This window comes from Lepidochelys kempii, chromosome 3, assembly GCF_965140265.1.
Source record: "Lepidochelys kempii isolate rLepKem1 chromosome 3, rLepKem1.hap2, whole genome shotgun sequence".
Lineage (NCBI taxonomy): Eukaryota > Metazoa > Chordata > Testudines > Cheloniidae > Lepidochelys > Lepidochelys kempii.
Window position 1 is genome coordinate 43,919,372 of NC_133258.1, and position 24,146 is coordinate 43,943,517.

Sequence of the window (24,146 nt, forward strand, 5' to 3'; positions counted from 1 at the left end):
TCTGGGTCATTTCTTTAGCAGGCAAGATTATATCATAATAATTGTTATTAGCTATATAAGAGGCTTAAACAAAGTTTTGCTGAAGCTGTGATGCATATGTGATAGATATGAAGACATCATATCCAACATTCTATAAGTAATATAACAGATCCCCATTTCACATTGTTTATTCTTGAACACTTTAATCACAACATACACACAGCCCAGCAATACGATTTGCTTGACCATTATATTGTATCATAGTTTGTAAAAGCAATTTCTATTGTATTGTGTACTGCGTTATATAATGTGAAAAGTATTTGAAATTTACATTAGTAATTTTATGTCATTACTCTGATTATTAAATGAATATTATTTATAATGCATCTGGCACAGACGACAAAGTGACATACAGTCTTACACCTTTACAGTTATTCCCATCCTGAAGAAAATAAGTATGTTTGTTTAAGAGAACTCATTTTTATTCAAGGGAATTCACTCTGAGTGGCAGATCTACAGGCACTCTACAGCACAAAAACAGCTAAGACCATAGGTGGATTTGTGGAATCCATTCATGGAACTATTTAATCATAGTATTTCCATGAGTTCCACAAATCTATGTAATTTCCTCAAGTCCCATTTTTATGTCCACTTTAGTAGAAAGATATGCAAATATTGTATTCATGAAGTCCAGTAGTTCCCTATAGTTTACACATCAAAGCAGCCTCATGAACATAGATTATTCCACCTATAATTGGCAGTTACTTATACTTACGATATTAGTTTGAGATGCACCTGTTTAGGATGACAGCATGTCTTCAAAGTTTAGCAGAAACTGCTTTTTTTTTTTTAAACAAAACCCTTACTATCTGTGATTATATGAATTTGGTGATCTGTACTTTTTCCAGCATAGCAAAATGCAAATATATCATGTTTTCAGTGCAGGATTTGATCTGCCTTACAAACGCACAATTTGTTTCAATTACCAGGGACACAGTTCAACCAAAGGCAGAATTTCAGTCTGAGGAGAGAATTTGTTCTTTACAGCAATCTTTTCTTCAGTCCTTACATGTGGATAACTTCTAACAGGAGTTATGCACACAAGGTCTTCTATAGGAGAAGAGATCTCTTAAAATTCATGTTTCACAATGTCATTATTATGGGCTTCAACACGCACTATTATGTGCTTGCAATTCCTATGGACTTCAGTACATATCCATGAGAATTCTGTGTGGAGATCAAAGGCAGATGACCCTTAGGAATATAGTCTCTGCTGGTGAAGATGGGTCCAAATACTTTGAAATCAATGGAGTTGTGCCCATTTACTCCTTCAGAGAATTTGGCCCTTAGTATTCTTATCTAGATCATGACAGGAAAGCACCTAAACCTTTAAACATGTTATTTTCCCCATGCTCCCAAGAAAAGTCTACATCCAGTATAAAATATTTTTTGCTGAAAGATTTGCCCATATGATCAATCAAAGGACCAGATTGTTAGCTGGTTTACACTGGCATAGGTCCACTGCCTTCAAAGAAGATAGGCTGACCTAATATATGTCTTAGAATACATATGCCAGATTGCAGGCTGCAGCAATGTCTCAGTCAGTTACAATGGATTTATAACAGAAATGTTCATTGTACCACTGACATTTGATCACCTCCCCATAAAATCTTTCATGGCACCAATCATGGCCCTCTGTTACTGAATAGAAAACAATTCCATTATATTTGGACCTGTCTGCTCTTGAACAAAGTTATCAGGACTCCATTACTGCAAACACTTAAATACATGTTTATCTTGACTGATGTGAATAGTCCCGCTGAAGACACCTGAGTAAAGGGAATAAAATATTTGCAGGAACGAAAACTAAGAGCACTGGCATTTTAAAGTAAAGTGTTTGTTTACATAAGGAAATTGTCCAGCACTGTTGTCATAAATATAAAGGGAAGGGTAAACCCCTTTGAAATCCCTCCTGGCCAGAGGAAAAACTCCTCTCACCTGTAAAGGGTTAAGAAGCTAAAGGTAACCTCGCTGGCACCTGACCAAAATGACCAATGAGGAGACAAGATACTTTCAAAAGCTGGGAGGAAGGAGAGAAACAAAGGATCTGTGTGTCTGTCTATATGCTGTTTCTGCCGGGGATAGACCAAGAATGGAGTCTTAGAACTTTTAGTAAGTAATCTAGCTAGGTATGTGTTAGATTATGATTTCTTTAAACGGCTGAGAAGAAGAATTGTGCTGAATAGAATAACTATTTCTGTCTGTGTATCCTTTTTGTAACTTAAGGTTTTGCCTAGAGGGGTTCTCTATGTTTTGAATCTAATAACCCTGTAACGTATCTACCATCCTGATTTTACAGGGGGGATTTCTTTATTTCTATTTACTTCTATTTCTATTAAAAGTCTGCTTGTAAGAAAACTGAATGCTTTTTCATTGTTCTCAGATCTAAGGGTTTGGGTCTCTGGTCACCTATGCAAATTGGTGAGGCTTTTTATCCAACATTTCCCTGGAAAGGGGGGGGTGCAAGTGTTGGGAGGATTGTTCATTGTTCTTAAGATCCAAGGGTCTGGGTCTGTAGTCACCTAGGCAAATTGGTGAGGCTTTTTACCAAACCTTGTCCAGGAAGTGGGGTGCAAGGTTTTCGGAAGTATTTTGGGGGGAAAGACGTGTCCAAACAGCTCTTCCCCAGTAACCGGTATTTGTTTGCTGGTGGTAGCGGCCAATCCAAGGACAAAGGGTGGAATATTTTGTACCTTGGGGAAGTTTTGACCTAAGCTGGTAAAAATAAGCTTAGGAGGTTTTTCATGCAGGTCCCCACGTCTGTACCCTAGAGTTCAGAGTGGGGAAGGAACCTTGACAACAGTTAGTCTGGAATAACTATTTTGCTATAGCTATTCCAGAATAACTCCCCAATGTCGCACTTTATTTAAAAAAAAAAAGATTTTGTTTCAGAATAATGGATCAATTTTGGAAGATAAAGCCCTAGAAAATTAGTTATCTGCATAAAAGGGCTACAATCTTCAGTGTGGCTAAACCCGCATCAGAGTCTTTGTCTCTTTTAACTGGAATTTCTAAGAGCAGGGAGGAAGAAAGAAAAACTCGGTTGGTTTAATTACATATTTAAGTATTTCCCACAATGTCATCATATTTCTTTTGATTTATTTAATGGTTCATATAGATGTAACCTGTGCTAACAGAGTGACTCTGTCTCCCCTTCTAGTGGCTAGATCATGTACATGTACAGAGGTTTCTGAGATTCTATTGTCTCTGAGCTAATGTATCTTTAATTCAAGCACTAGACTATAGGCTCATGCTTGTACATCCAGAGGTTGAGGGCTCCTTCCAGAATCCTGCAGATTATCTATTATCCACAGAAAACCTGACTAGAGGCATCATTTCATATAGTAAGATAAGAATCCTCCTGCCTTTGCTTTCACCTTCTGCAGTTTTACTCTATTGATTTCATGGAATTACTCCAGATTTACACTGACATAAACGAGAACTGAATCAGGCCCTCTGAGTCTGTATTCTGGTTCCTTGTCTGGTATTTCATTAAACACACTGTAGCTTGAAGCTTTTTTTTTCTAGGTTATAATGTCAGACCATAATATTAAGCTATAATGTCAGGCCATGGCTTTCTAGGGACAGTTTGAAAGCTCATTGCTTATTCCTTTTATTAAATGTGTTTACTCCTATTTTCCTTTGCTAGGTACAGTATGAAGATGTCAATCTGAACTTTGGGATCTTACCTTAAAGTGAACCTATTTGATGTATAGTACATAGTTTTTTTATTTGTTTGTTTTGCATACACAGAGGCATAATAACTGAAAATTATGGAAAAAGCCACTCTGACATGAAATCACAATTATTTTGAATAAGTTACCTATGCAAATTACGTAAGTATTTTTCTTACAGGTGCAGGATTGCTATACTTTGTTTAGCAATTACGGTTCGTTTTTTTTGTTGTTTTTTTTTTCTTAAATCATGGGCTCCTGTTTGATCAAACTATAAATCTATTCCTAACACTCTGCTGCCATTGAAATAACAAATTCAGAACTATTACTCTATTACTGTGTAAGGTATACATTTCTCATTTATATTCTTGGTGACATTACAGTTAAGGTTGCTACTGTGACTAATGCCACCCTTAAACAAAACACATAACAGGAACGCAGTACTGATAATAGCCTAAGAAATACAAATTATGGAAATGGCAAGTTAAGGTGGGCTGACTCAGGTGCCACTGAATTTGGGAAAGGTACCTGCTCAGTGGGGCTCATAAGCTACATAGGAGCAGGTACTTCTATGTATTCTACTCTGCTGTGGAATTTGAAGCTGTGCTGGGTGAGACTTATTCTGTCAGCATCCCTGTTCCCTTCTTGCACTTTCTTCTGCCTCCTATTTTTGGCTGACCTTGCGAGGCCTCGTACTCAACTTGATGGCCTTTCTCTGTTGCCTGTCTGTTTGTATCAGGATAACTTTTGAATGCTACATCCAATCAGTTCAGAAGTTTCAGGGAATGTTGCAGGAATCAAGGAGCAGAATGTATTGATTTTGGTGAAAATCAGAAAACTAGAAGTGGGAAATGGAAGGCACACAGAGCCCTTGGCATCAGGATAGCAGATTCAGCAACTTCAACCAGCTTTTTGTAATTGTGTCTAGATCAAAGAACCAGTTGATGGCAGCCATTAACAACTTCCAGTATAACAACCCCCCTGCCCAACTCAGCTCTGCTCACCATCCCAATAGAGTGTAAGATGTTGACACTCTGAATGACTTATGTATCAGGCCAAAAGAAAATAAATAATCATGGTGTGAGGGAACAGGAGGCACGGCAGAAGTGGGAAATGGGAGCGAGAGGGGAATAGGGAATAATTGGAAGGGGGAACCAGGAGGACACAGAGAGCCCATGGCATGGGAAATGTGGTGTATACAGAGTCCCTGATATGAAAGGGGAGGGGAAAGTGGGGACTTTGGGTCAGACCTTAACTGTGAAATGGAACATAACCTTAAAACATATAGAACATAACCTAAAAGTCGCAATTCTCCACCAAAAAAACTTCAAAAATAGACTCCAACGAGAAACTGCAGAATTGGAATTAATTTGCAAACTGAACACCATTAAATTAAGCTTGAATAAAGACTGGGAGTGGATGGGTCATTACACAAAGTAAAAAATATTTCCCCATGCAATTTCCCCCACTACTGTTACTCACACCTTCTTGTCAACTGTTTGAAATGGGCCATCCTGATTATCACTACATAAGGTTTTTTTCCTCCTGCTGATAATAGCCCACCTTAATTAATTGGTTTTGTTACAGTTGGTATGGCAACACCCATTTTTTCATGTTCTCTGTAAATATATATATCTTCCTACTGTATTTTCCACTGCATGCATCTGATGAAGTGGGTTTTAGCCCACAAAAGCTCATGCCCAAATATATTTGTTAGTCTCTAAGGTGCCACAAGTATTCATCGTTTTTTTTTAACCTTAACAATGACACCTAGAGAACAAGCAATCTATAGAACTAGTTATCATTTTAAAGCAGAAACAGACATTTGTTTGTATAAGAAAAGAAGAATTGGTTAATTGGTGTTAATCTCAATCTGGTGTATTTAAAATGTGATTTTTAAACAGGGAAAATATGCCAGTGAAGGATGTATAAACTAAATTCAACCAAAATGTTAATTGGCTCTTTAATATTAATATGAGACACTATTAATCAAATGCTCTTTTAGTTAGATTCTGTCATGGTGATTGTGCACCACAAAAGATGACAAATGCACAGTCAGCAAATCAACCCTTGGTCTCTGAATTACTTCTATTTGGAAATGTTGAAGAAAGTGGCTTGATTTATTAAGTTTTTAGTCCTAGTAAATTGCCATTAAAAACATCTAAGCAAGTGCAGCACATTTAGAGGTGGATTAAACTAAACTATTAAATAAACTATAGTTTCAATATACCACATCTTTATATTCTCAATAAGAACTCTGCCGGATTGTTTGCCTTTTCTTTCAAAAGATTCATGTATATGGTTGTTTTGTTTTTGTTTTGTTTTTTCCATTCTGTCCCTAGAGTAAATTGTAGTGCAATGATTGCTGAAACATCATATCCAGTACTACAGCATTTTGTATGGAAAGGCATATGAAAATGTGGTGCTAGTCACACTCCAAATTCTCTCTCTGGAAAGCCATATAACATTAAAGAGAATTTTATGTCTAGCTGCAGCAAAGGGTTGTGTAACCTTGAGAAACACTGAATCTAGTCTTCCTTGGCTGCTCTGGGGCTTCCGAGAGTCTTTTGCTTCAAAGGTGTTTGTTTCCTGACACCCAAAGGATGAAAGTTTAGACGAGAGAGAATCATGTCAACATTGTTTATCTTGTTCAGGATCATTCTTGAATGAACTAAAATGTGAAGAACACTTGTGTGTCATGAAGCATGCAACCTTTCCAGTCACACTTTGCAATGTTATCAGGATAATAATTTAATTTCCCTAAAAAGCAGTCCCCTGGTTCTTTCTCTTTCCATCTTTCTTTCATTTAAAATTGCACCTGACAGAGAGAGCGAGCTGAGGTATCAGATTATAAGTGTCTCATCTCAGTTACTTGCTCAAAACATTTTCTTTTCAACCATCTCCTATTATGATGAAGGTATACTGCATGGTGACTATATTGGGCAACACAGAAAAATTACATTAGAGAAAATGTATACAGATACAAAAAGGAAGGAGACTTGGAATAGCTCAAGGAGGGAGGGGAAGCCAGTGACCCTACGAAAGAGAAAGGATGGCCTTGGCATTAGGGCTGTAGCCTCAGATTTGGGAGACCTGGGTTCAATTCCCTGCTTTGCTACAGCCAGCTCTTATTTCTTGGGGTGGTTCTTCTACCTCCGAGTAAAGACACAGAATGGGGAAGTTCATACAACTTCTGCTGTAAAAGGGTTATAAGACAGCATTGAATCTAGCTCTGTTTCTTTCATTCTCCTGAATGAAGAAGCAGTATTGGAAACTGAAACACTCAGTCCATACAAAAGACAAAATGTGGGTAGCTGTGTTATGAGGTTCCCCACACTGTCACTCAACCTTGATTTGGAAGTAATAGGAGAGAAAGTAATTTAGTCTCTACGATCATTCAAACCTTGGCTTGTCTTCTCTTCTAGCAATGCTCACAACCAAGCAAAAAGAAAAAGGAAGTAGTATGGCAGATAAAAACTTGGCTTCTAATTTTTCAAATTTGTAGCTGGTCAAAATTTTCTGACTAATAATTATTTTGATGCTCAAAAGGGTTGATTTTTTTTTCACACAAAAGAATAAAAAAGGAGGGCAAAGGTTTTGCAAAACATTTCATGAAAATGTTTCCCATTTTTTCCCCCAGATCTAGTCAAAATGTTTGCAAATAATTTCCCTCATGTTTCATCTATCTCCAGTCCTGATGAGTGCTTGACCAGATAATATTTGGGTAATTACAGTCATTCATTGTTACTGTTTTAGAAAATTTTATTGCTTATGATTTTTCTCAGCATTGTCCATTCACTACCACTAACTTGATATAGAGAGAAGTAGTATTCTTTTACATTTAATTTATATTTATATCCTTGTGACATGGGATCTGGATATCTACAGATTTTACTGTATTATCCTCTCCACTCAGAAGTTTTATTTCAATAGAGTCTATTGACTTTTAAGTACGGTATAGTATTACTCCCCTGTCTCTATTGATCTAATCTGTCCGCCCTGTATCGTTTATACCCAAGCATTTCAGTCTTCCATTCATTATTTTCATCCCACCATGTTTCAGAAATGCCTATAATGTCTAAGTCCTCTTTTGTTGCTTTGTATTTTAGTTCACCTCTTTTTGCTTTTAAATTTCTTGCACTGGTATATAGACATTTACAGCTTTTATTCTTCACAGTAAGTGTTTCAGCAATAGCTAATAGGAACTGGAATATCAAGAAGAATGCACTGACAAAGGAAAAATATTGAATTTTTGGCCCTGTTCTCCAATGCATTCTACATGGTGAAGTCATTTGCACCTGTGTAAAATGACTGCATCGGGTATGCAATATGTCCAAAATAGGACTGGCAGCATTTTACATTTGCTTTGCTCTGGTGTAAATGACAGTAGAAATCAGGCCACATAACAAATAATGCTGGCTATAAATGGCTAGGTTATGTTCCATCTTCCATTGGAGCAATAAATTAGGGCTCAATTTTGCAAGTCTGCTTTGTGTGAAATTTCATTTGACTTCAGCCGCTGTTCAACGCACAGAGGTCCTGAGAATGCAAAGCATTTGGACCACTGGGAAAAATGAAAAAAAAGAACCTTTAATTGGTCAAAACATTGGTATTTTTGGTTATTTTTCTGTCCCATTAAAAATATCACATTATCTAACTTGCAAAATCCCTCATTGACCAAAACGATTGCAAATATTTTCTGCATAAACCTGAGCCAAATAAGATCATTAGCACTGCAGCTTAAATGACTTAATATAGAAAATGGAGGATTCATAAAAATTCTGTTAACATGTGGACATCTTGCTTGAGGCTCATCAGCTTTACTACTGAGGATAGGTGCTCTTATTTTTCAGACACATTTGGTAAAGATTTTTCAAAGTTTCAGTATTTAGCAAAAGATTAAACCCTACTTCCATATGTTAAGATAGTAAAAATATGCACAACTGTCATTTTTATTATATTTACCCTTTGGGACTAGTAAAGTAATATTATTGTTAATTTCCTTATAGTTAGTAGGCCAAAAAAAAATATTTGGATCAAAAAGCTTAAGTCTTCATTTGTCTTTGTTTGATTTTATGACTCAACTCATGTGTAGTCCTGATTTACTAGAAAGTTTTGTCATTTAAATATGACTGAGGAAAGCAAATAACTGCATTGCTCTACTTAATATCTTGCGATCACCTTGGCCATATGAGAACCAGTAAGCATAAAATTAGAGAACCCTACTAAGTCTTTGATCCTGCAATGTGATGTGCATGAGTATAACTTTGTACTCACACTGAGCCCCGGTAATTTCAGTGGAGCTCTGCCTGGTCACAGGACTCCAATGATAAATATCTCATTGCAGGATCAGGACCTAAGCATGGTCTGGGAGTCCTTCAGTTTCATTACTGGGAATGATGAGCTGTCTGAGGCTAAGTGTCAGCAACTCAGAAACACAGAGGCACCTGGAAATTGAATATATGTGGCTAACATTTCCATTTAGATCAATAGCAATTTCCTGCTAGAGAAGTGGGAAATTCACTATTCTTTACTATGGCATTTCAATTATTTGTTAGTTAATTTCATGCTATATTATTAATCGGTCCTAGCGCAACTCCCTAGTTTTACTTTATTTGTAATTTTGACAAAATATCTATTTTTCACACTGAAAACTTGTAGACATATCGATATCAGTGTTGTCTACATGAAAGCTATCGTGGCTAATTTTCCCTAAGAAACCAGACCAGTTTTACTACTAGTTGGGCTCCTTTCCATTTTTTACCAAAACAAATGATGTATTATGATACTCCTGCCCAGTGATTCAAGAGCATGAGCACCAATCTCATGGCAGGCTGCTAGGAACCAGGGCACAACCCCAAATTGGTTCTGCATTCTATACTAAGATTTCACAACCAAATTATCAAGTTTAAACTCCTCAGGCACTATAACAGCCTAAACATGTAGTCTTAGATGTAGATAGTTCCCTTGGGCACTCTGATTTGTCTCACCACCCAGGTAAGCCTACCTTTGTGATAGATGATCCCTTACACTAGGAATCACAGTAATATTCAGGTTACTCCCAGTCCCAAAGGACCAGTCACTTACCCCAGGTCAATTGCACCTTTATCGCTAAAGATAACACTTGTAGCCAATCCTATAATAAAATGCATAAAGATTAATTAAATAGGAAAAGGAAATTAGATTATTTACAAGATTAAAACAGGTAAACGTAAGTACACAAATGAATTACAATCTTACTTTTCAAAAGGTAATAGAAGCTTCTATAACAAGCAAGCTCTACTTGTTCTTTAGGACTAACCCAGGCAAAGCAGCTGGGGGGCACTTGCTTATGCCAAGAAAGACCCTGCCCCTTGGAGTCCACGCAGCACAGAGTTCATTTGGTTTGGAGTTTTGTCCTGCTCCTGCCATATGCTCCGAGCTGCAAACACAGCTGATGAGATGAGTTCATTTGCATGACTCATCTTCTCAGGAAGGAAAGCAAGACAACAAAAGTATTTTGTCCTCTTGGTGATGGCATACATGGAAATTCCAGTTGACACATCCCACAGTCCTACATCTGGTATCAATGGACCTTTCCTTCTGGAAAGGGTGTAACACCTTGTGTTGAAGACAAGTCCTTCACACCAATTAATCTCTCTCTCTCTCTCTCTCTCTCTCTCTCTCTCTCTGTGGTGATTTTCACAGTCACAGTGGCTTACAGTACAATCATGCAAACATTACCTTACAATATGGAATACAGATAATGTAAGTTAGATCTGGGTGAGTACCTGATTTTTTTTCTTTTGCTGGCAATTTTGAAAATGGGCAGAGGGAAAGTGTTTTGGGTTGGACAAAAATGGATTTTTTTTGATAATTTCAGTGAATCAAAATAAAGTAAAAATGATTTTTGTGGAATCTGGAATGCTTTTTTCAATTTTGAGCCCTTAGCCCTTTTGATTTTTAAAAAAATAAATTAAAAGAAATCTCAAAATGAAAAGTTGTTCTGAACACAAAAAAATCAAAACATTTTATTGAAAAATGTGGAAATAAAATGTTTTGATTTTTTTTTTTAGATTTTTGAAATTTTTCCCTAAACAATTCAACAACACCAACATAAATTTGTAAAACATCTTGGGTGTTCTGAACTCCTTTATTTCTTTTTCTGTGAGAAAAATAGTTTGGTTGAAAAAATGCCATTTCTTGTAGGCTTACTTAGACTTATCTCACTTCAGTTCTGAATCTGGTCCAGAGTCACCAGTGCCGAGCGTATTGTTAATGAAATGGAGAGGAGCTGTACCCAGTTGTGCCTGAAACTAGAGGTGCTGGAGGTGCTACTGCACCCTCTGGCTTGAAGTAGCAATAATAAACACTGAATACATGGTTTCCATCATCAACACCCCCACTATAAAAACAGTTCCAGTACCCCGGCTGTAACTTCATAAAATAAATCTTAGGAGAAGTCAGTCAATCGAATTAGTGAGAAAATGAGCATCTTTACTTTTCATTTTCTCGCTTGTCTCTCAAGTGAGTTTCATTAGTATTGACAGAGCTGATGATACTGCATTTGCAGTCCAGGGACTTACTCTGAGTGGGCCTCCCTTAGTCAATGGTCATGGTCATGTCATGGTCATGGTCATGGCAATCATGGTCATGTTTGAAACTTAGCCTTTGTTGATTAAATCTGGTCTACCATTAAGTTCATTATTTTGGAGTTCCTTTGAATTGTGCAGGAGTAATTAACATAGGATACTGGTATTTGCTGTCTGTCTTGGTCATGGGACAGCCAAAAAATATTTCAAATATGCTAACTCATGTAGTTAATCAACAAACTTTAAAATGTAGAGAAGGTTTTTGGCTCTGAAGATTCAGAATCCAAGCCCCTGCTTTCCATTTTCTGGAACACTGGTCCAAGAAACACCCATTAAAAGGCAACTGCTGATGCTTGTTCCATGCAACTGGTCATCTTGCGCAGAGCCATGAACAGAGTCCTTTTATGACCTATCTGGTGCAGAAAGGTTGTGACAAATCTTTTTTTCCTCTACTGACTAGTGCCTCTACATTGTGACTCTTGCATATTCCAAATATCTGACAGAGCAGGGAGAAACTCATTCTTAAAGCAGAGCTCTTTATATGCCTTAAGACATACACAAGCACAAACTATGATGTGATTTTTATATTAGAAAACATTAAACTGGAATTGTCTTATGTCCTTCCAAAGTGTGAAATAAAATGATGTTAATGGGTACACTAGTAAGATTCTGCTTAGTTTGGTTGAAGAAAACCTATGCTTTCTAAATTCTATTTCTAATATTCATTTTTCCACCCATAAAATCATTCCCTTCATTAGATTAAAACTGAGCCTCTAAGCGTACTTCTACACTGCGATAAAAGATCTGCAGCCTGGCTATGGCTGGCCTGGATCAGTTGATTTGGACTCGCAGGGCTTGGGCAGCAGGTCTATAAAATTGCAGGGCAGATGTTCGGGCTCAGGCTGGACACTGGGCTCTGAGATTCTCTTCACTTGCAGGGTTTCAGAGTCCAGGCTCCAGCCCAAGTTCAAACATCTACATCACAATTTTTAGCTCCACAATCTGAGCCTTGGGAGCCCAAGTCACTTGACCTGGGCTCTGAGACTCAGTCCTGGGGGCATTTTATCACAGTGTAGACATACCCTAAGCTTGTGTAGCATGGATGCACATTCACATCTTGCTAATGCCTATTGTCTAAAGCACCTTTCTGGGACAACTTGGCCATCTAAAAACTGGCGACTAGATGGACAGGTGAAAAGACGTATTAAGAAAAAAATTAATCTATGCATAAAAAACCCTTGCACCTTTAATATTGTGCTACTGTTAATTGTGAATGTTGAATGACCTAAAGTGGCACTAGAAAGAGCTAGGCAGTTTAACGTTTTTTTTGCATCAGGATTAGTGAAGGCATTCTGATATATTAGAAAAATATAGCATATGATGTGGCACTGCCAGAAAACAGCTTGTATCTTCTGGATGCAGCAATTGTCCATATGTTTGACATCCTCCATGTAACCCAGTCATATATCATTAATTGTAATTCCATGGCAAGGCCATTGGCAAGCACCATGGACAGTGACAACAATTACTGCCTCCTAAAAGTCTTTGACAAACTACAGAGAAATTTCCATCTGCCCCTATAATCTAAAAAAGGTATAGAGCTCATGGCATACAATGATTCTGTGCTTTAAAAAATGAAGGCTACCTAGCTCTGGGTGAGAAAAGATGCTTCACAGACAGGCAGTAGAAAGGATGAAGAAGATATGTGTGTTTAGAACCTGACAACTATTTTTCTACGATGAACAGTATTTCTATTAATATTTCAAACTTGCTGTATTAATTTGTAATATTCTCTAGAGAAATGTTTGGTACCTATGCTAAGAACCATTCATAATAGATAAGGAAAGACGAAACAAAATTCAATTTTCTAGCCCATTTATTCCAAAACTAACCAGCACTCACCTATTCCCCATGTCCTACCTCTTTGCCTGATCCTCATCTAACTCATTTGCAAATCCTTGTGCTTGATTCCTGCCTTTGATGATATTCCATTGAATAAGGGGTGATGTGAAAATTTAGCACCACTAGGAACACACTGAAAGTGTCTGTGTAAACAGGAAATAAAGACAGTCTTGCATTCACCATGACTACAGTGTCCTGGATCTCTGTAATCTCTACATGGTGTGAAAGTGGGATCAAATAAAGACTTAATGGATCATAGAACAACCTTGCAAAAAGGGAAAAGGAAAACACATAAGCAAGCCCTCCAATCCACCCAGAACAACCAAAAAGCTGCAGACAGTCATAAATCTTTATGAAACAATATTAGTTGGCTTCTGGCACTCTTACCATAAACCAAGGTCTGTGGAAGAAATCCAGACTGATTATCCCTACATCAGTACAATAGGAAATGCCTGACAGACTGCATGAGGACTCCATAGCATTGCAAATTATGGGAGAGAGCTAAACAGTCTGTTGGTGGCCTGGATCTAGCAAACAACTACAACTGAGAGTTGAGAAATGTGATATTTGTGCTCACATGAGAACCAACCTACTGGAACCATTACTAACATCTGCTCTATCAAATGGGCCATGGCAGAAAGTTGGGACTGATCTTCTCTATTTGGATAATACAACCTATCTTTTGATTGATATTGCAGTGTTGCTCAAAACAACATCAAATGCAGTTGTGGAGAGAAGACTCATCTTTTGGGATTCCAGAGCAAACAATCTGACAATGGTTCTCAGTTTTTTTCTCAGATCTTTGTAGATACTTATGTTTTCATTCATGTCATATCCAGCCTACAGTTCCCAAAGAAATGGGGAAGCAGAACATGCAGTAAAGACAATAACACAATTTTCTAAATCCTGAGGTCGTCACCTTGTTCTGTTGACCTATTGGTCACCACTTCTAGCAAATGGATTCAGCCCTGTGGAACCACTGATGGGATTATAAAACTCAACTTCCTTCCCAGTCATGCTTTCCAAAGTAGCTGTTTATTGGCCTGACTTACCAAGACTACAGAAGAAGGAATATCAATATAAAACCCAGCAAAAGAGGGACTTTGCTAGGCACCATACAGTCTAATTTTCAAGTACTGCAATCCAGGAGATCATTTTCATGTGAGAGATTCTCAAGAAAAGGGGACAGTGCCGGGGTGCCAGTGGAATCAGGGTCAACTTGTTGCAGCACAAGGTGGGATCTCCAATACACCTGGATCCCTACCCTGAGATTAAAGTTTTGAACACCACAGCTGTCTGCATAGAAATGCAAGCATAGTCCTCCAGATCCTCTCCCTGTGAGGAGATATCCAGATACAGATAGCCTATTACATTCCCGGAGGATTATGGCGGATCTTGAGAATTCAAGAAAGTCAGAAAATTAGTAGCCAAAGGCTTAAAAGGGCATACTAAATCTCTGACACAAAGCTGAAGTTTCATGCCATTTATTCCATCCTTCACAGAGCTGTTTATTTTGTTGTGTGTTGCTGTTTCATTCCTGTTATAAACTTAAAAGATTTGAATATGGTGACTAATGTGGTCCACAGTTTGCTTGGACCACAGAATGGATTTTAGAAAAGATGGGATAGAGGGAGTGTTTATGTGAACTTTCTATAATCTAAAAATGGGTTGTGTGCAGTTGAAGTTCAGATGCACTCACACTGGGTCAGTATTGATATCTGAGGTAATCAGGGAAGCTCCATTAACTTGAATTATATCAATTACTATCAGCTGATTCACCCGAGGTATGCTAACTTGTACTAGCTGAGGATTTGACCCATTACTGCCAAATTTGTTTTCCAGTTGGGATGTGGGTCAGTCCCAGACACTGTAATAGCTAAGTGTTACCATGAGTGTTCTCATTTCACAATTCTAGATTTGTTTAATCTTTGTGAATTGAACTTGCCATTAAGAGAAAAACAAATGTGAGGCATAAAGTTCTAGCATGATTGTAAGTCTGTATAAATTCAATGCTAATTGCAGTAAAACTGATTACTGACCCAACTAGGACTGTAAGTTACAAGAATTAAACAGAAGGCTGTCAAGTAGCATAAGATTAACAAGTCCATTACTTTGCTGGCCCATTCTTTACCTTTTATGCTAAAGTAAAACAAAACTCTCTTCTGTTTAATTTTCTTCACATATTGTATTAAGTCCAACAAATGTGTTTCTGTACTTTTTATTGAGTGGCTGAGGGTTGACATATGACATATCCCTGGGAAAAGCAAATCAACAATTATTTAAGGATGTATTTAATTTGAATAATACAAAACACACTGGTTGAGACTGTATAATTCAGGGTATTGGAAATGGGACACACAGATTTTCACAGGTAGGTGCAGATCTGGCCTACATAGGTCATCTGATATATTTGTCATAATGGCATCTGAACACTGAGATGCTGTGTTGCAGTATCGCCCGAATTCCCCCACTGCAGTATCTGTTGTACAAAACTCCAGTTCTCCAATGTGTTTACAATCTAAATTCAAAATTTGGGTCTTTCCCCGGTCAGAAGGGAAGGGTGTATTATACTTTTCTAAAATTGTATTATTTATAGTGAAGTCATCTGTTTTCTATTTTGTCCAGAAGGCGGCAAGATTCAAGGTAATTCCAACCTCTCATGGAAGGCAGTTCCTAAGTTAGGCACCAACAATACTGTCTCTTGCTCTCATGACTCACCCTTGTAGTTCATAATTCCTTTACAACTGGAGGAGTGGAGCTCTTGAAGAGAGTCAGAAAGGCTTTTGTCCATAAAGTAAACTGGACCCCATAAAGTAAGGGTTTTGAAGATTAGAATTAGAACCTAGAGTATGATCCAATATTCAATGAGGAGCCAATGTAGTTGTCTGAGCAGTGGGGTGATGATAACGTACTGACATGTGATGTTTAGCAGGCTGATTAATTTTGATCAGCTGGACATGCGCAGGGGTATCATGTCATTCCCAGTACAGAATACTGAAAGTGTGGAGTCTGAAAGCCATGAATGTGTGTAACACCAATGCAAAGTCTGCATCTGACAGATTGTGACTGAACCTGCTGGCAACTCATAGAAGGGAAGAAGGCACTTCTGCCAGATTTGTGAATAGCAGTGAAGGATCTTGGTGAACCTTGAGGCTGTGAACTCTTGATGATCTCACAGCAGAGCTCATGTTTGAGGGCAATGTCATGATTTTGGATAGTTCTTCAGACTGTTTCTCTCTTCCTTCTAACCTTATTTGTCTTGGCTAGGTTTAGTTGCAACCAGCTGCTCTCCTGTCGGTACTGAGACAGATGGGAAGGGAACTTTTAAGATTTGATGTGAAGAATGAAAAGCGTTGAAAGTCAGTTACCTATTGTTTGTATCTCAGATCTCCCTGTCGTAGGCTAGCCTGTCATAGAAATATAGGGCTGGAAGGGACTTTGAGAGGTCATCTAGTCCAGCCTCCTATACTTAGGGAGGACCTAACCTAGACCCTACTTGATAGGTTTTTGTCTAACCTTTTTAAAATCCTTCCATGATGGAGGATTCCACAACCTCCCCTGAAAGCCTATTACAGATCTTAACGACCCCTACAGTTAGAAAGTTTTTTTTCCTAATATTTAACCTAAATCTCCCTTGCTGCAGATTAAGCCCATTAATACTTGTCCCGCTTTCAGCGGACATGGAGAACAATTGATCACCATCCTATTTATAATATCCCTTTGTCTGAGGCAGACAGATTAAGCGACTTGCCAAGGGCCACACGGGGAGTAAGGGAAGATGTAAGAAGTGAATACAGATCTTCCAAATCCCTGTCAGTGCATTGACCATCAGTCAACAGCCCCTGTGTTTTAAGATATGTAAAAAAAAAGAATCAAAGAATATGTATGCTGCCTAGGGTACTGGCACAAAGTATCATCAACTGACAAAACTTGCTGTATCCAGTGCATTTTTTTGTATTCTTTAAGGCAGTGTTTCCCAAACTTGGGACGCTGCTTGTGGCGCAGGCCGAGGGACGTACTGGCCGCCATTTCCCACATCTCCCATTGGCTGGGCACAGCAAACCGCGGCCAGTGGTAGCCACAATCGGCCAAACCTGTGGATGCGGCAGGTAAACAAACTGGCTCGGCCCGCCAGGGGCTTTCCCTGAACAAGGGGTGTCCCAAGTTTGGGAAACACTGCTTTAAATCATTAGAGTGAATCTAGTGCAATTTGTAGAAAAAATCATTGGTGAAATCTTTCTTTTCTCTGACTGCTGAATGTTAACCCCTTACTGTTTTTCATAGATTATAAGGTCAGCAGGGACCATTGTGATCATCTAGTATGACCTCCTGTATTACACAGGCCATAGAACTTCCCCAAAATAATTCGTGGAGCATATATTTTAGAGGAAAAAAAACAGTCTTGACTTAAAAATTGTCAGTGATGGAGAATCCACCAGGACCCTTGGTAAATTGTTCCAATGATTAATTACTCTCACTGTTTAAAAACATACACCTTATTTCCAGTCTAAATGTCTCTAATTTCAACTTCCAGACGTTGGATCGTGTTATACGTTTCTCTGCTAAAGAGCCCATTATTAAATATTTTTCCCCATGTAGATATGTATAGACTGTAATCAAGTCAGCCCTTAACCTTCTCTTTGTTAAGCTAAATCAATTGACCTTCTTGCGTCTATCACTATATGACATGTTTTTTAACCCTTTAAGCATTCTTGGGGCTTTTCTCCAAACCCTCTCCAATTTATCCACATCCTTCTTGAATTGTGGGCACCAGAACTAGACACAGTATTCAGTCACACCAGTGCTAAATACAGAGGTAAAATAACCTCTCTACTCCTACTTGAGATTCCCCTGTTGATGCATTTAAGGATCATATTTGCTCTTTTGGCCACAGTATTGCACTGGGAGCTCGTGTTCAGCTAGTATTCCACCATGATCCCTGAAGCTTTACCAGAGACACTGCTTCCCAGGATGGAGTTCCCCCCAGCATGACGGTATGGCCTGCATTCTTTGTTACTAGATGTATAAACATTTACATTTAATCATATTAAAACAGTGTTTGCTTGCACCCAGTTTACCAAGACATTCAGATTGCTGGACTCTTCATTATTTACCACTCCCCAATTTGTGTCATCTGCAAACTTTAACAGTAATGATTTTATGATTTCTTCCATGTCATTAGTAAAAATGTTAGAGAGTGTAGCCATAAGAACTGAACCCTGTGGACCCCAGAGGAAACATGCCTGCTCAATGATGATTCCCCATTTACAGTTACATTTTGAGACCTATTAGTTGGCCAGTTTTTAATCCATTTAATGTGCACCATGTTAATTTTATATCATTCTAGTTTTTTAATCAAATTGCCATGCGGCACCAAGACAAACACCTTACAGAGGACAAAGTATATTACATCAACACTATTACCTTTATCAGCCAAACTTGTAAACTCATGAAAAAAAAGGTATCAAGTTAGTCTGACGGGATCTATTTTCCATAAAGCCATGTTGATCTGCATTAATTACATTACCTTCCTTTAGTTCATTATTAATCAAATCCTGTATCACCTGTTCCATTATCTTGCCTGGGATCTTGAGCCCATAACAGCTCCTTAACCCCTCTTGCCTGGAGTGGGGTTAATATATCCAATCACACACACCACTAGTGGATTTATATATGTCATTGAGAGCATGAGAGAGAGGCTAGAGAACTCCACAAGTGAGTGCTCCAGATGGGGAGATGCAGTTACTCATCAAAAACTTTTGGGTTCATTCAGAGTGGAATGATCTGATCTAATTCGGTGTGTTTCTCCTCTTCCATGTCAAGATTTTCTGCTTCATCAGTGGCATGCTATGGTCCATTGTGGTGAACAAGCTGAGAGATCCAACAGTAGAAATATGAGAATTTGTCCATTGTTCATAGCAAGCCTTTTGAAAATTTGAAATTGTCCACTAGCACTATGTGTGTGCAAAATCTTGATCTCAACTCTATTTGACAATGAGCTGTATTATGTGAAAGTAGTTCCATTTGTATGATGTGGTGGATTATACATAAGATCATAGCAAAGAAAGAAAGAAAACAATCATATACAAAAGGCCCCTGTGTGATCTACCTGTTTATTTATTATTCCAGTTTTGTTTACTAGAGATTACATTTATTTTCACTTTCAGGATTTCATTTGCTTGCATTTCAGAGATGTATGGAATAATTTAAAATGTAATATTGACAATAACAAAATACACTGGCCAAACTCTGGACCTGAGAGTTACGAACACCAGCGTTACGAACTGACTAGTCAACCACACATTTCATTTGGAACTGGAAGCACAAAGTCAGGCAGCAGCAGAAGAAAGAAAGAACAGTACTATGTTAAACGTAAACTACTTAAAAAAAAAAGGAAAGCAGCATTTTTCTTCTGCATAGTAAAGTTTCAAAGCTGTATTAAGTCAATGTTCAGTTGTAAACTTTTGAAAGAACTATCATAACATAACATAACCTCCATTCCTGAGATGTTCGTAACTCTCAGGTTCAAGTGTATTTGGAAGAGGATATCTTAAAAGTATCAGATTTATATGTAGATGGTCAATATTCAGCCTTTGCAGACCTACAAATTGAGAGTAAATTAGAAAGGACAGAAAAAGTGAAGTTAAGAAATTGATTTCCATGAGTACTAAGATTTTCATTTCCATGTCCAGAACAATAACTGTAGGACTGTGTGCTTAAAAAAATAAGGAACAAGCAATGTTACACTTGTATAGTGTGCCACCTTCCATCCAAAAAAATCTAAAACTCCAGCAAGCTTTTCAGTCTGTTTAGGAAAGATGTTTTACAGATGCACATGTAACCCTTGCTGGTTATGCCTAATCCTAGGCATAACTAACAGTGTGAACCAAAGGCTGTGAACAAGAGTAGGCCTAGGGCTTGTCTACACTGGCAAGTTTTGTCATCAAAAACTGCCTTTTGGTGACAAAACAGCGATAGCGTACACATGACAAAGGGACTTTTGTTGAAAAAAAATGCCCAGTTTTGGTGACAAAAAACGTCCACCCCTGCAAGAGACTTTTGTCTTTTCCCCTCCCTTTATTTTCGACAAACAGCCAGTGTATACACCACGCCTTTTTTTCCCGATTGTACTGGCCTCCAGAAAGTGTTCCACAATTCCCATGCTGCCGCTCTGGTCATTGGTTTGAACTCTGCTGCCCTGTAGCCAACCCGTCCCTCCCCCTTGCAAGCCCCGGGAATTTTAAATCTCATTTCCTGCTTGCTGGCTTCCCAGGTTAGCATGGCTGGCTATCGCACTAAACGTGCTCCCGTTTGGACTACCGCTAAGCTGTTGAATCTGATCAGTGTATGGGGAGAGGAGTCTGTTCAGTCGCAGCTGCAAGTGACCCATAGGAATCAGGACACATATGGACAAATTTCTTGAGGCTTGTGTGAAAAGGGCTATGATCGGGTCACGCAGCAGTGCAGAGTGAAGATAAAGGAGCTGAGGCAGGCATACCATAAGGTGCGGGAGGCGAACCATCGCTCCGGTGATGCACCTAAGACCCGCCACTTCTATAAGGAGCTGAATGCTATCCTTGGTGGTGACCCCACCTCCATTGCCGATTGCCTCGTGGATACTTCAGAGGCAGCAGAAAGAGGGGGTAACCCAGAGGCTGAAATTCTGGATGAAGATGTGGAGCTAGAAAAGGATGTGGAGTTTCCAGCGGGGTCACCCAGTGGGGCAGGCAGCCAGGAACTTTTCTCCACTCCAGAAGTGCTCTACAGGGAGCAGAAAGCAGATGAGATGCCAGATAAGTACCTGTGGCTTGTGCAGGGAATCGAAAAGTGAGAGGCAGGTATTGTTTTCTGTGAGCTGGACATTGCCCTGTGTAGCTAATATGCACGGTCAAGCAGGGTGTTGATGGACATCTAGACCTGCAAGGAATCCTCCAGAGAGAGGCTCTGGAAAGTTTCCAAGAAGAACTTGTTAATCCTCTGTCACAGATTCCAAGGGACTGCAGCCTTATTAGTTCCCCCATTGTAAGAAACTGTACCATGCCATTTAGCAATCACTGGAGGTGGGACCAAAGCGGCACATAGCTGAGCTCATATAGACCAGGGTGAAAGCGGGAAGCATGCAGTAGCTCCACTCCTGCCAACCGGCTTTGGCAGATAAGGAAGAAGCCAAGACGCAGCAAAGAAGACATGTTCAGGGAGGTGCTAGAGCGTGATGAGAGACAGACCCGGGAACGGAAAGAGTGCTGGGAAGCCGAAAGTCAGGACAGAAAAGAGAATGCAGCATTTGCTAGGCAAGCCACAGAGAGGATGATAAACGTTATGGAGGATCAGACAGAGATGCTCAATTCTTTGATACAGCTGCAGACTGAGCAGATCCATGGTCGAGCACCACCGCAGCACATGCGCAATTATTTGCCAACCCCACCCCCCTCTATGGCCACACATTCCTTTTCACTCCACAGCACTCCTGAGTTTCCCCATCACTCCACCCCCCTCGCAGCTTGCACAATGATAGCTGGAGCTACAGTTGTGGGGATTTTTAACAATAAATAAAGGCTAAGGTACTTAATGGTACAGTGTTTTTATTCTGTGTTCTACAAAAGTGTATAGCAATCAATTCACTCTCAGGAACAGGCTTCTAAAGCGTTGTGTTACATGGATCTTGGGCCCCAAAATTGTACATGGATGCACCAGGGAAGCAACTCCAAAGCAGACATGTGTTACTGCCCCTCACTGTTAAAGTGGTTCCTCAAAGCCTTTCTGTTGTTGAGCCCTCTGGGCTCCTCTGACAGCCCTGACATCTGGCTGTTCAAACTGTGCAGCCAAGTTCTCTGCCTCAGTGCTCCATACCTGAGCAAATATTTCACCTTTAGATTCACACAGATTATGCAAAGTGAAGCACACGGCTATGATCATGGGAATATTATACTTGGTAAGGTCTAGCCTGCTATTGAAACATCTCCATCAAGCTTTCAAATGGCCAAAAGCACATTCGACTACCATGCAGCACCTGCTCAGCCTGTTGTTAAAATGCTCCTTGATCCTTGCTGCCGGTTTTGTTCTTTAACATCTTTATCAGTGATCTGGATGATGGGATTAATTGCACCCTCAGCAAGTTCGCAGATGACACTAAACTGGGGGGAGAGGTAGATATGCTGGAGGGTAGAGATAGGGTCCAGAGTGACCTAGACAAATTGGAGGATTGGGCCAAAAGAAATGTGATGAGGTTTCAACAAGGACAAATGCAGAGTCCTACACTTAGGAAGGAAGAATCCCATGCACTGCTACAGGCTAGGAACCAACTAGCTAAGCAGCAGTTCTGCAGAAAAGGACCTGGGGATTACAGTGGACGAGAAGCTGGATATAGGTCAGCAGTGTGCCCTCGTTGCCAAGAAGGCTAAGGGCATATTGGACTGTATTAGTAGGATCATTGTCAGCAGATCAAGGGCATAGGACAGAAGTGCGGGATTCAGCGTCTCTCACTGCATATGCTGGTGCGCACTACTAAGACTGACAGTTTGAAAAATGGTGCAAAAGGAAAGCCAGAACAGCACAAAAGGAAGCCAGAAACCATTGGAGGACTGGGACACAAAGCAGTGCATGATGGGACATTGTGCATGTCCCAGGAAATGCCACACTCAGTTTCTGCCTTCCCACAATACCTAGTGACAGATGGTGTCGCCAAGCACTGTGGGATACATACCCACAGTGCATTGCTCACGCTGTCGACAATGGAGCCCCGAATGTGGACACGACTGTTGACAGAGGGAGCAAATGTAGACTCGCTTTGGCGACTTTGCTTTTGTCGATTTTTTTCGTGTCGAGATTAGTTTCATCAACAAAACTTGCCAGTGTAGACAAGCCCTAAGTCTTGGCAGAATAGAAACACACCAGGCATTGGCTAACCATGTAAGAACATTCCTGACCAGAGAGGATGGTACAAAACCCAACTAACTATGTAAACACAATCTTAAGAGTTGGTACTGGAACCCACCAACTCCTCATAAGATAATGATGGGATGACAGGATGTGGATGTTTTGTTCAAACTAACAGGTACAAAGATAAGGGTGGTAACTAACCATGTCAGGAGAGTAATACATAACTTATTTGTATCAATGTATAAAAGAAGAAATCATAGGAGGGGCATCTTTGTACTTGCTGTAGGGACAGCATCTTGAGCAGGTAATATTGTCATAGGCATACATGTGTTAGTGTATCTGTATCCATTGAGACATGGTACTAGAACTGTGCTTCATTGACAATAAACCTGTCTGAGCGCTTTCAGCACCAAACTGTGTTTGTGGTCTTTCTTTATGAGTAACATCGAGGTTTCCAGAATTAACATGCTGCACTGTCTGCTAGTGCAACTGACATCGGAGCTCCAAGAACAGCAACACTGGCAGCAGTAACAAATTAGCACCTTTAACAACTCTCTGCAGTACAAACAACAGCACATTAAGAAACTACGTGGTTCTGTTAACAAGAAACAAGTTGGAATACCTTTGTGGGGGTTGAGGGAAAGTCAAAATATTCTTAGCCAAAAGATCCTATGAAATAATATCATTCTGTATAGCCTTAGTGCAACCTCTCCAGGGAGACTGCATGTAGCTCTGACATATACAGGTAAAGAAGCTTATTGTTTGTTAATCTTTAGGAGTTTTTATGAAAACCTATTGGTGAAAAATTGGACACAAAAATTCAGGTTTTGTTGCTGACCTCCAAGCAAGCAGTGGTGCACCCTAAAGGACAATACACTAAGGTCTGATATGTTCATCTGAAAATCTAGAGTTGCAAGCAACTAGTGCTAGCTCAGACCTCTTAGCTCCCTCGTTGGCTCCACTATCTCAAGAGAGGACCAAGGAAGAAAAGCCAACTCCCCAAAATCTGTTGCAGGTGAGGGATGGTCCTAGTGTTTTCTAAACCTTCCCTGAGTTTTCCTGCTCCGGATGCAGGGATACT